Genomic DNA, 11,540 nt, shown 5'->3' with positions numbered 1-11,540 from the left:
ATACGAAGTGCGGTATGACCAAAGAACTTGGGGTACAAATTCTGGCCAACAACCTTTAGCCTTGTCCAAGCTGGTTTTCAAAGTTCGCTTGATTATTTTATTGATGGTTTCAACTTGTCCATTAGACTAGGGATGAGCTAGGGAGGCAAAACATAAGTTGGTGTTGAACTTAGAGCAGAACATCCTGAACTTATTATTGTCGAATTATCGCCCGTTGTCAGTGACTATCGCATTGGGAATGCCGAATCTGCAAAGGATGTTCTTCCATACGAAGTCTTCTATTTTTGCCTCAGTAATGGTTGCTAAGGGTTCTACTTCGGCCCACTTTATGAAGTAGTCAACTGCAACGATTGCATACGAACCTTGCCCTTCCCTGCAGGCATTGGGCCGATCAAATCAAGTCCTCATTGGGCGAAGGGCCAAGGGCTGATAATAGAAGTGAGCGGCTTGGGAGGGGAGTGAGGAATAGTTGCGTAGCGTTGACACTTATCACATGAGCGGGATATTCTGATGACATCTTGGTAGAGTGTTGGCCAGTAATATCCTTAACGAAAAACCTTGTGTGCTAGGGATCGAGATCCAGCATGATCTTCGCAGACTCTTTCATGTATTTCCCGAAGGACAGTTTCCGCCTCTGCGGGCGTAAGGCATCTTAGGTATGGTAGGTTAAAACCCCGCTTGTAGAGTTGGTCATTAATGATCAAGTAACGGGTAGCCTTGTATTGAATCTGCTTAGCTTGGACTTTGTCATTTAGAAGGGTGCCATGAGCAAAGAATCTATAAATCGGGGTAATCCAACTATCCCCCTGTTGTAAGTTGCACACTTCCGCAGCCATGGTGCTTCGTCCTGCCAACAATTCGACCTGAATTTTTCTCCCAATCTTTTCTTCCACCGCTGAGGCGAGAGAAGCCAAAGCATCTGCATGACTGTTTACCACTCGAGGAATTTGGGTGATCTGATAGTGGAAGTGCTTAAGCAACAATTGTGTTTGTGCCAGATATACAGCCATGGAGCTATCCTTAGCGTCAAAGTTGTTGGTGACCTAGTTAACCATCAATTGGGAGTCACTGAAGATATCAATTCGTTTAACCCCAAGGTGTTTGGCCAAACGTAAGCCTGCTATGAGGACTTCATATTCGGCCTCATTGTTCGACGTCTTGAATTTGAAACGAATAGCATACTCCATTGCCACTTTGTCAGGGGTCGTAAGGACTAGTCCTGCTCCACAACCCTGTTGGTTGGACGAGCCATCAACATATAGACTTCATGCTAGGGCTGTTGGAGTTCAACCTCATTCGATACCTCTTTAGAATGGTGAAAGTTTCAGATAGGTTGGTGATGTGTTGGTCAGCATGTTCGCTATTGACTAACATATCATCAACGTAAACTTCCATGTTATTCCCAATCTGTTCGACGAACATTGAATTGACCAGTCTCTGATAAGTTACTCCTGCATTCTTTAGGCCGAAGGGCATGACTTTATAGCAATATAGTCCCCTGTCAGTAGTGAAAGCTGTGTGTTCTTGGTCCGGAGGGTTCATGAGGATTTGGTTGTATCCTGAGTAAGCATTCATGAAGTTCAGAAGTTCACACCCTGCCGTACAGTCTTTAAGTCTGTGAGAAGAAAAGGAAAGTTATCCTTCGGGCATCCTTTGTTTAGGTCGGTGTAATTGACACACATTATCCACAAGACCTTTTGGAGCAGGAGACTTTCCTTGGTCGAATTCTTCTTAACAAGGATAACATTTGCTACCCACGTTGGATAATTGACTTCGCGGACGAAACCTATGCCTTTGAGTTTTTCAACTTCTGCCTTCATTGCCTCGTACCGTTCAGCGTCATAGGATCTTCGCTTCGGTCTCATTGGCTTGGTCTTGGGGTCAATACTTAAGCGATGACAGATGATATCGGGAGAGATGCCTAGCATGTCCTCGTATGACCAGGCGAAGACCTCAGTGTTCTCTTGCAAAAAAGAGATCAATACCAACCGAATGGGTGGTGACAAGGTGGTGCCAATCTTCACCATGCGATCTGGATAATCTTTTGAGATAAAGACCTTCTCCAACTCTTCAGCGGGTTGTGCTTGCTGGGTGAAAGAGTCATCTCAAGGATCGTCGGGTTGACTATTGCCACCGTGAAGATCCAAGTTTGCTTTGTCTGGGCTGGTCTTTATGACTTGGTCATGTATAGAAAGGGTTTCCTTGGGCACAAGCAGGTGTTGTTGTTTGACCGAAGTGTTGTAACATGATCGTGCACTAAGTTGATCTCCTCTGATGTAACCATTGCCATAGGGGGTTGGAAATTTCATTAACAACATATGTGTGGATATCATGGCCTTGAGATCATTGATGCCTGTGCGTCCCAAGATGACATTGTATGCCGTTGGGCAATCAACCACCAGGAAGTTAGTGGTAATGGTAGCTGTGTAAGGGCTTGTACCAATGGTGAAAGGTAAATGTATGTTCCCCAAAGGTTGCACGATATCACCGGAGAAGCTTATCAGAGGGGAAATCGAGCGATCGAGCAAGTGTTCAGCTACATTAAGTGCCCTTAAAGCTTCAGCAAACATGATATTGACCGAAGCCCCCATGTCTACCAGGATTCGTCGTACTTCAAAGTTGGCTATGTGAGCTTCCATAATCAGTGGGTTGTTGTGAGGGTAGATGATACCTCTTTCTTCCTCAGGGTAGAAACATATTGGATCCCAGTTAGGCTTTTGATACTTACCTCCCCTGATATCTTCCACGTGAAACACTTGGTAGCCAGACTTTAAAGCTCGTTCACTATTTTTCATGGCCCTGTTGGAAGATTTAGATATGGGTGTGCCACCACTTATGGAATATATCACATTCACCTGGCCTTGGTTACGGTTACCCCTTGGAGGGTGAATGAGGAATTGATCAATTTTTCCTTCACGTGCCAAAGCTTCAATATGATCACGAAGGGTGATACACTTGTCGCCGTCAAGGCCGTTATGCTCGTGGTAGCAGCAAAACGTGCCCGTGCTCTTCGTGGGCTTGTAATCTGGGTGCCTCGGCTTTGGCTTCGGTATCAAGTGTGCTATGCTGGGGTAAATGGCCACACATGTGGCGTTCAAAGGTGTATATGCCTCATACCTCGGGGTAGGGGCTGTCCTAACACGTGCTTGACCCACTCTGTTGACTGCCTAGAGTCGGGGATTATCATGGCGTTACCCTTGGTTATCGCGGTAGTGTCCCTTACTCCTTTTACTAAAATGAGACTGGTGAGGATGGAAATCTTTCCTTTTGCCCTGAGATTGATATGTCTGTTGACTTGACAAAGTATTAAGTAAGGCAGGGGGAGACACCTCTGTCGTTTGGAAGGTCGAGGTCTTCTCATTTGATTGGATCTGGCTTCTACTCCCTACTTGCTGATAAGGGTTGGTTGTGAGGGGTTTCCCTTGATATGTCCTTGCCTCAGCAGAGGCATGGTTGTAAGCCTGTGCCATCACCTCAGAGCAAGTCTTCTAAGTGTTGGCATTGATCATGTACTTGAAGAAACAATCACGTAGGCCTACCGTGAAGGCCTTGATGGCGGTCTTGTCATCTGCCTCAGCGCAGCGAGAATACTCATGGGTGAAACGACCAACATACTCTCGTAGTGACTCGTCTGGCTTCTGGCGAATAGTGTACAAGTCATCTGCAGAATGCAAGCGATCCGTCTGGAAGATGTGTTGAGAGACAAACAGTTTTCTCAGTTCCTCAAATGAGTCTACTGTCTCAGGTGGAAAACGGTAATACCAGTTTAGAGCTCCGCCAGAGAGGGTGAAGGGGAAGAGAAGACATCGCTCTTCATCGGTGTGCATCTGATATGCCATGGTGAACTCAAAGAGGTTAAGGTGTTCAATTGGGTCCTCCCTTCCAGTATAGAGTTGTAAACCAAGCTTTTGTTTTGTCTTTGCTTGAAGGGGGTGTCGAGGATCCTTCTTGTGAGAGGGCCAGGCCTGGGTTGGTTCCAGTTAGGTATCTCGGCCTGACGTTCGGCCTTCAACTTGTTTACTTCCTCAATGAGCTGTAGGACAAGGGGGTCTTGAGTGAAGTCATGTACCACTGGGATTTTCTTTCGTAAGTCTCCATTGCCTCTTGGAAGTAGGAAAGTTTGAGCAAGGGCATGTGATTTTTCCCTAGACTCGCCATACTGACGTTCAAGGTATGTCTATCAAAACATCTATGAGTCCCTTATACCTTCGTGTTTCTCTAGGATTTGCTGCCCCTTCCCCAAATTGGTAACCTGTCTGGGACTTGGAAGGGGACCGAATCTTTCAGAAACCCTTGGGTCATTGATCTTCGAGCTTATATGGAGGGGATTCTCTCGACGTTGCTTTAGGAAGTCTCGGCAGTCACGATAAACGACTTTTGATCCTTCCAAACCTTTCTGCAAGGAGGTGTCTTCCTTCACTTCTCCTGCTTCAGGTCGAAGTAGTTGGGTTGAGAGAAGTCTCATGTTGATCAATGTTTTGATGATTAGCTCGCTCCTTATCAGGGATACCCATGTCGAAGGAAGGTGACCCTCCGTGTTGGGGGGCACCCAGGTGATGATTGATGTCTACAGGGGTAACGAGCTCGCATGTTTGAGTACGCCTAGTTTCGTGGAACGTCTCAAATAGCTTCTCATACTGCTCCTGAAGGACCTCATTTTTCATTGCTATCTTGTTGTTTTGAGCTTCTAGCTCATCGACTTTAGCTTGAAGAGCAACCCACTTTCCTTCATTTTTTCATTGCTTCGCACTAGGTGCAAGAGGGGTGTTATTCTGTGTGCTGTGGCTTCCTTTGCTCCCCATGTTGGAGAGGGATGCCTGGTCAAAGAGAGTGTACAAATGGTGGAAACCAGCTTGACAAAGCTGAAAAGAGTGGGAATAAGTGTCGTTCCCATAGACGGCGCCAAATTTTGATGCACAAAATCAGTAAGGACTTTGGTACAACAGAAAATGTTAAGTTTGTGACCTTCGCTAGATTGCTCCGGTCACTAGTGTGGATAAGTAAGTAAATGGATATGGACAGGGAAGCAAACACAAGATGTACGTGGTTCACCCAGATTGGCTACGTCTACGGAGTAGAGGAGTTCTCATTAATTGTGAAGGGTTATACGAGTACATAAGTTCAAGCTCTCCTTTAGTGAGTACTAGTGAATGATGTAGTACAAATGACATTCAGAAATATTGTGAGAGAATAATCTCTATTTATAGTAGAGAGTTTCTAGTTTCATTCTGACATTGACACGTGTCGTGTTGTGATTGGCTTCTGATGTGGACACGTGCCGCGCTATGATTGACTTCTGATGTCAACACGTGTCGCACTGTGATTGGCCTCCTAGTTGTAGGGAAACTCTTCTGGGTCCTTGACGGTATAACGTTGACTGGTGCTCAGTAGTTTCGGGATTGGTCAAGTATGGTACAAACAAATCCCATAATCCAAACAGCCCGTGGACTTATCCTAAATACAGAGTCACATTCGATGCTTTTCTTATATGGGGTCTGATTGGACCAAGGCTTCGATGCTTCTGTTATACGGGGTCTGGTTGGACTAAGGCAAGTGTTTGGACCCGGAGGATTGTATGGGAACTTGGTGTGGCTATTCCTTGTTAGAGCTTTCTTGCCGGTTCCAATTTGGGTAATGAGCAAAATCTTCCCAGACAAGAAATGGATTTCCTTGATCAACATGCCAGTCATCACTTATGGCTTTGCGGGGATGTCGTATGCAACTCCCACCAACATAGCAAGCTGGCTTATCACCGAATGTATCTTCAACTACTTCGTGTTCAAATACCATAAGCGTTGGTGGCAGAAATACAATTATGTCTTGTTTGCAGTGTTGGATGCGGGGACAGCTTTCATGGGTGTCCTCCTATTCTACGCCTTGCAGAATCCTAAGTACGAATTGAAATGGTGTGGGACTGAACTCGATCATTGTCCTCTGGCGACATGCCCCATTGCACTAAGTATTCACGTTGAAGGATGTCCAATTTTTTAAATAACCATGAAATGGTGGAACAAAGATATATTTGAAGAATAAAAGCTGAGGAGGAGGGTTATTGTCGTAGTTATGGAGGAATGGGAGATTGTGTGCTCTTAGCAAATTGGAGGATTTCTAGGTTGGGAATTGTTCTAGTTTTTAATGCTCTACAGTATAACCGGAAATGTATCATTCAAATGAAATGTATGGGTGTTCTTATTAATTATCTTATAATCAATTTAATATGAATGAATGGGTATAATTCTACGTTTCTGTGCTGGATCCTATTCTTCAAATTTTTTTTTCCCATCTATTTGGAATGTAACAACCCGTTCTAAAAAATGAGTGAAAATTTTTGAATTTGCCCTTGCGTTGAGCTTTGTCATTCCGGCCCAAAGATTTGGGTTGTGTGGCTCCCCAACCCAAAACCCGACCCACAATCCTTTTTCTTTCTTCTTCTTCCCTCACTCGTGAGATACCTCTATCTCTCCCTTCTTCCCCAAGCTCGACAACTCTCTCTCAACTCACTTTCTCACTCCGAGCACGAAACCCCTCCCACAAACGCTAATTTTCGAGTGAATCCTTACCAAAAATCCATTTTTTAGGTGTAGCTTGACCCATAGTTTCGAGTGGCGGTGTTGCATGTGGAGATTAGGCACTCTAAACCAAAGAAAACCAACCCTTCTTTCTCGGTGCAAAACTTTGCGACGAGTTAACCCGAGGCTGAATGAGATCAGAGTACTTCAAACTCATTTCAACCTCCACTAAATCTCAGGTACAATTTATGTACCCTGCATGTCGAATTTTGGCATGAAATCCTTGGGTTTTAACCATATTTGTGTTGTTATTCATTTTCCAGATTCCAGCGAGGGACCGTATTGTTGCAGGTCATTTTCTGGCAACCTTGTGGCACGGCCTAATTCCATTTAGGTATATTTCGAATCTATGTCATCTTAACTTTATTTTGGTTTTCAAATGGTGACCTATGGTGGATCAGGGCTGGGAAGTTAAAACCCTTACAATTCTGGTTTTCTCTTTCGTTGGGTTCGACGACCCGCGACCTCAATCGGGTCGACCCGACCCGCAACTCAACTTGAAACCCAACCTATTGCCAGGTCCAAATCTGATAACTTATAACCCAGGCCCAAGTTCTGAACCCATAAACCAAGCCCAAGTCCCTTAACCCATTAACCAGGCCCCATCCTTTAGATCCGGCCCAATAACCCTATCCCGGTCTAACCCATCAGACCCAAGCCCAGGTTTGACCCTTGACTTTGACCAGGTGACCATTGACTTTTCGATCAACATTGACCGTTGACTTTTCAGTCAACACTGACTTTTAAGTTAACTTTTTCGTGTTTAGCCCGGGACCTCCTTCTAGACTAATTTTGACATCCTGATTCCAAATCCGCACTCCGTTTTCACCAATTCAATCATTTTAGTAGAGTTTTACTAATTGGTCCATATATGTGCTTAGGTATGATTGTTAGTGGCGATCCAGTTCTCCCTAGTTCGAGCGACTCCCCATGAGTGGAATATTTGTGAGTGGATCCCTTCTCAAATGAATATTTTATAATTAACCGTCTAGCATGCAAACTCATATTTCCTAATTTGAATATGGATATTATGCTTTGCTTTATAGATTTCTAGATGATGATTTATTTAAATTACGTTTTATGAAACGTTATAAACTCTTGGTTTTACACTTATAAAATGTTTACGACTATTGCTTTTATGAACTATGAGATATTTCAGATTTATGAAAGATTATGGATTTGTGATTTATGAGAATGATTGAGTAAGTTAGATAGCTTTCATGGTTTTATATGATTTATGAGGCGAGGTTTGAGGCTTTCAAGCTCTAATGTTTTGGCATGATTTTGGAGAGATGTTTTTAGAGATTATCTAGTGGGTTATCATACAATACATACAACACATACACACACACACACACACAAGTATAGTCTATAGCCATAGGACACATATGAGGATACTTATGTTATACCCTCAGCTTTACTGGCGAAACCAGTGTCGGACAGCTTCACTAGCGATGGCTAGTGTCGGTGTGTTTGCCATATATAGATATATTCCTTCTCTGGTATAACTCAGAGTCAAACAGCTTCACCTTCGGGTGATGGGGCCTACCATGTTTCTTCACTAGTGTAACCTAGTGTCGTACAGCTTCACCTTCAGGTGATGGATAAGTGCTGCCTTCGTGCGACTATGATACCCCTAGAGAGTACAGTTTTTATGGGATTTATGGATTTGCCTTCGGGCGTTTCGATCATGTTTTAGAGATGATTTTACAGTTACAAACATTTCTTGCATGCTAGAGTTTTAGAAAAACCTATACATAGTATTATATGTGTTTTCAAAACATAGGGATATAATTTTTAGAAATAAAATGATTTTTTTAGTGATAGTATTATTATAAATCTTGGTCCATTCATCTTTTCTGTTTTTGCGCCCCCTTCATGATTTAGATTTGAGGCACATGATTCTGGCGCCAGGTCATCTTTGCGTAGGCATCTTCAAGTCTTTACAGCGTAGGACCCACTCCTTTATTCATATATTTTATTGTAATTCTTTCATATATTCCTTGATTAGTTGTATGCTTTAAACACATTCCGCGTTGACATATTTCTTTTTAATTATTTATTTTCTTTGTTTCACCTGACAAATCCTCCCTGAACATAAACCGACGCCATGGAAATGACATTTGACTTTGAAATTTATATAAAACTAACTACATAATGGGAACCGTGGAGTCCAAACATACATTTTGTGTGTGTGTGTGTGTTTTTTTTTAATCTCTGCAAGGACTTGTAGAGAACCACTGTAACATACTTCGCTATAAACCTCTCTGTTGTCCCGAGTGCCACCACAGATGGTCCACCCTTCCCTCTCTGCATGTAAAGATGATTGAGTACCGCATGTTGAGGTCTCGACAAAGGAGGAAGCATCTCCATGTAAGATGAAGGTGCATTCAGCAGTGTCATTTGTAGGTGTGGAGGAACCAATGAGGGCTCCTTCGCGAAATCTTCAGATCCAAGCTGCAGGTTTTATAACTTGAGTCCGGCGATTGGGGAGGTTCAAGACCAAAAATGCTTCCGATATCTTCTGGGACATATCCTGCAGAAGAATCAAACAATATCAATCAGCTTATAGGACTCACGCAACCAAGCCCAGTTTTCAAACAATTTCTAAACACTCGTACTTAAAACCACAAGGTCAAGACTCAGGCAACCCACAAAAGAAAAAATACGAGGCATTCTGTTGCATGTTACAGGTATCCATTATGCCATTATGGAGAATTACAACTGACGGCACTAATTTAGAAAAATATATAAGAAAAGTTTAACACAATATATTGATTAAAAATCCTCATACAAATGTGCAATTTTAATAATCTCTCATACACACACATATGAAAAAAAGTTCTAAATTTACATCAACGGAATGTCATTTAAGTTTGATCCATAAACTTACGTTCTTTTCCAACATTAAAATTATCATTTCGAGCACTTCTTTTTTAATCGATGCATATAAATTTCTCACGTCACATGAAAGAAAAGGATAATTACAGCTCACTGGAAAAGACAAAGACTACCTGAAGAGGACCTTATGAAGTATCATTAAGTTTTTTAACAGAGACCTAGTCTTCCCCGTCTCGATTGGGGTTTAATATAGGTTTCGGGAGGTTTTAACAATTTGGTAGGAGTCATACAAGATATAGGGAATCCCTGGTTTTTGTCTTGTATCAATGTGTTTCAAGTTAGAGGCTGACCCTAAGTCCAACCTGATCAACTTAGTTGGGCTTGATGCATTTTTCTCTTTTGCAGACAGCTTTGCACGGGCTTAAAACAGAAATTTGGATAAGAGAGCTTTATGAACATAAATTAGATACGCAATGGAGGCGAAAAAGCAGTCTACCAAAAATGTAAACATGAATTTAACAGCTAAGCATGGTGAAGGTATTAAGGGGTGGTTTGGGAGTGAGGTGCTTAAAAAAAAAGCACCTATGAAAAAAAGCTGTGAGGGTTTTAGGTGTTTGGTAAACTAAAAAAAAAAGGCTTATTTTGGAAGCTGCTGTGAAAATAAGCTGAAATCAAAGGAAAAAGTTGAAGCTGCTATTTGCAGCTTTGGAAAACTGGCTTTTTTTCAAAGCACACGGAGCTACAGTGCTCTTTTAATGAAAAGACCCACTATCAGACTGATTTTTTTTTCCAAAAGCACTTTTACAAAAAAGTTTACCAAACACTCTGCTGCTTTATTTCACAGCACAGCCACTTATTCTCACAGCAGTTTTTTTTCAAAGCACAGCAATACCAAAACAGATACTGGTGCTTTCAAAACCCATATATAACAACACAATATTGTTACTGAAGAAATTAAACTCTAAATGACGGATAACTTGAATGGTACATATAAAAGGAAAGCTTATATGTATGGACTATGGACTATGGACTAGGGGAATATCGGTTGCATGAATACGAGAAATATCATCAACACAATATAACCGATATTCCCTGGTCAATATGGTCAACTACCATCAATGAATAGTTAATGGAAATCAAAATCATGAAAAGTAGATTTACATAAACATAATTAATTTCATACTAGAACAAAAAACATAAACAGTATTAAGCTAAAAAAGGATACCCAAATGCTTTAACAAATTCGGCTGAATAGAGTTCCTGAATGATGGTATTATAATAAACATCAAACTATCCCTTATTCAATCCTACAAGAAGGTTATACTACTTTCAGGTTGGGGTTATAAACAGTTATGAGCGATTGGATACAGTGCAATTGGGCATGGACCATTAGTGGTCTACGGGTACATGCCGCAACCCCAATCTAATGAAATGTATTGTTAGATACATACATATAATTTTTCAAGGCCCGTACCTTTCGATATGCCCTGCTATAAGTCTTCAGGGTATGTATGATTTAACAAAGAAACAAAAGAAATATGTTCTCCTCCACTCCCACAAAGAGCCCCAGAATCAATACACATCTTCATACTGCATGTGCAATATGTAGCATGCCATTGCCATGGAGGAGGCTGGTGTTCGTGTGTTTACTGTGTTGTGTATCAGTACGTAATGTACCCAACTTTCTCACTTTGGGAGTTACGTTTGTTGGCATCACATGACCCCCTTTACGCTTGTCCCTCATTGACATTGGAACCTTGGACCTTGGACCTTGGACCTTGGACCCTGGCAGATCAACTTTACCAACGAAATAAACAAATTATATATATATATATATATATGTATTCAAGAAACGAAAGATGTATATAGAAAGTCCACAAGTCTACGGTTACGGAAGACAACCTACTTAGAGCGTCTCCGATGCAAATGACTCAAACCTATTTTCTCATATTGAATGAACTTTTTGTTGTTGGCATGAGCTCCACAAAGGACTCAATCCCATATTGAAACCGAAATTTGACTCTCACTTTTCACAAAATCCAACTTTGAATTTTAAGCCTTATATGCATGGGAGAGTTTCGTCTTATTTTGAACTCAAATATGAGATTTGAGACATTGCATCGGAGATAA

General features: G+C 41.9%; 1 long non-coding RNA gene across 1 annotated transcript; it reads left to right on the top strand.

Moving 5' to 3' along the window:
• Window positions 1-6,476: 6,476 nt before the first annotated feature.
• LOC114826127 (uncharacterized) lies at window positions 6,477-9,388 on the top strand. Its single transcript, XR_003774993.2, has 3 exons — window positions 6,477-6,748; window positions 6,833-6,903; window positions 7,451-9,388. It is a non-coding gene; the product is annotated as an uncharacterized lncRNA (long non-coding RNA).
• The last annotated feature ends 2,152 nt before the right edge of the window (window positions 9,389-11,540 follow it).

Source organism: Malus domestica, chromosome 07 (genome assembly GCF_042453785.1).
Source record: "Malus domestica chromosome 07, GDT2T_hap1".
NCBI classification, from domain to species: domain Eukaryota; kingdom Viridiplantae; phylum Streptophyta; class Magnoliopsida; order Rosales; family Rosaceae; genus Malus; species Malus domestica.
This window is presented reverse-complemented; position numbering and strand designations above follow the sequence as displayed.